The sequence below is a fragment of the Schistocerca piceifrons genome, unplaced genomic scaffold (genome assembly GCF_021461385.2).
Source record: "Schistocerca piceifrons isolate TAMUIC-IGC-003096 unplaced genomic scaffold, iqSchPice1.1 HiC_scaffold_427, whole genome shotgun sequence".
NCBI lineage: Eukaryota > Metazoa > Arthropoda > Insecta > Orthoptera > Acrididae > Schistocerca > Schistocerca piceifrons.
The window spans coordinates 40,001-42,500 of NW_025728653.1; positions in this window are offsets into that span (position 1 = coordinate 40,001).

A 2,500-nucleotide genomic window follows, 5' to 3' on the forward strand; every position below is an offset into this window, starting at 1 on the left:
GTAGTACATGTTTCTGACGAATGGATAATGCAACTAGACTACAGGAAAGCCAATTGGGACCTGCTCGAGGCGGAATGCCGTCCTCCAGAGTTGGGAAATAATGCTTTTGTTCTCGATGAAGCAGTAGAAGCTCTTGTGACCTCTATAAAGACGGCTGTTGCTGCCTCTGTGCCATTAAAGAAGAGGTACATCCGCAGAGCGACAGCTCCGTGGACTCCTGAGCTTACCAGGCTCCGGCAGGGTATGAGGAGAGCTCGTCGTCTCTATCAACGGGCCTTCACCCAGGACGCAAGACAGTATCACTTGTCAATTTATAGGAGACAAAAAAGAAACTTTCAGGAATCATTAACAAAGCATAGACAGAAAAGTTGGGAGGACTTTGTGCACTCGCATCTTGTTTTGGACCCCTGGGGGGTTCCATACAAGATTGTGAGGGAGAAGATCCACTCACCAATGCTCCTGTCAACAGTGAGGATAGCGGACACAGGAATAATGACGACAAACTGGCAACAGACTGCTGAGGAATTACTCAGAGTTCTCTTGCCAGATGACGATCGAGGAAACGACACTGAAAGGCAAGCCATGCTGAGACAGGCAGTTGAGGAGCCATACTATAATGAACTAAATGTCTACCCCTTCTCACAGGAGGAGGTAGTAAATGCAGTAAATTCCTTCGCCAGGCGGAAGGCTCCAGGACCAGATGCAATTCCTGCGGAGGTCCTGCAGCACTTGGTGCGTAAGCTGGCTCCATGTCTCACAGTTATCTTCAACCACTGTCTAGAAACTCAACGCTTCCCAACGAAATGGAAAACTGCGGAGGTCGTCATTATCAAGAAAGATCCGAATAAAGATCCCACAGTTCCTAAGTCCTACAGACCGATCTGTCTGTTGGACGTCCTGGGAAAGACTCTGGAGAAGCTGCTCGTGCATAGACTGTCGAGCCACAGAATACTGCGCGGCATGAGCGAGTTGCAGTACGGCTTTAGGAAGGGTAAATCGACATCAGATGCCATTAACAAAGTAGCCGACACGGCTCGCTCCTCCACCAGTCGGTATGTATTAGGAATCACGGTGGATATATCTGGTGCCTTCGATAGCCTGTGGTGGCCGGCGCTCTTCTCCCGTCTGCGGGAAATTGAGTGTCCGGTGTCACTATATGGCTGTCTGAGGGATTACTGTCAAGATAGAGTTGCTAGGATCTCCGCTCCAGGTGCTGTAGTGTCCAAACCTATAACGAAGGGATGCCCACAGGGTTCGGTCTGTGGTCCCATTTTTTGGGACATAAACATGGACCCTTTGCTGCATGCATTACAAGAAAGCAATGCAGTACTTGGTGCGGTTGCCTATGCTGATGACCTTTTCATAATGGTGGAGGGTAACAGTCGTCTGGAAATTGAAAATCGAGCTGCACTTGCATCGGAAATATTAATGCGGTGGTGCAGTGACTCTAAGTTACAAATTGCACCACAAAAGTCATCATATATACTGTTAAAGGGAAAGTTTGCACGTGATCCCACAGTAAGAATAAACAACAGAATAGTGACAAGACAAAAAACCTTAAAATACTTAGGCGTATATATTGACGAGGCCTGGTCATATACCCCACATATAGGCCATGTTGCGATAAAGGCCACAAATATCTTCCACAAGCTGATAAGTATAGGCCAAAGACGTTTCCATGTACCTCCTGTGGCTACCAAAATGTATCATAATTCTATCCTCGCACCGATTGTGGGGTATGGGGCCAGTGTGTGGGCCCACAGGCTCGCTCTGGTGAGACCCGCACAGTCGGTTAGACGAATACAACGCAACATCATTATACGTTGTGTTGGTGCCTTCGGCACCACACCCACAGATGCTCTACTTGTTCTAATGGGCTTCTGCCCGTTAGACATACTTGTAAGACAGAATGCTTCGATAATTTGGCTACAAAAACAAGCGCATGATAAGATTCATCAGATAACGGGGAGACACTTAATAAATGTAAAGGAAATAAAAACTTGGGCCTTGGATACGTGGCAAACAGAATGGCAAAATTCGGACACTGGGAGAAGAGTGTATAACCTCCTCCCAAACGTAAGACAAAGATTAAAGATAAAACATCTCTTGCCAACACAAGGAATAATTCATTTCTTGACCGGGCACGGACCCTACCCGACACATTTGTGTCGGATAGGAAGCCGACCCTCACCAGAGTGTGTCTGTGGCGCCCCTGAAGGGACGCCAGATCATGTAGTTCTTGAGTGTCCAGCATTTGGGCAGGCTGTCTCGGAGTACAGGCGGGAACTTCGTGGTCATCAGCTATTTGACATAATAAGAGATCCAGACAAATACAACAGTTTACAAAGATTGGTAGATCAAATTTCAAAATTAGCAAGAACAGTGTTTGAGAGAATTACTGACGAATAAAACTTAGGGGAGAAACGCCCTACCTCTCAGCAGGTCTGAGTGGTATCGGCATCAATCAATGACAACACCAAGAAAATACAGACTCCCATGG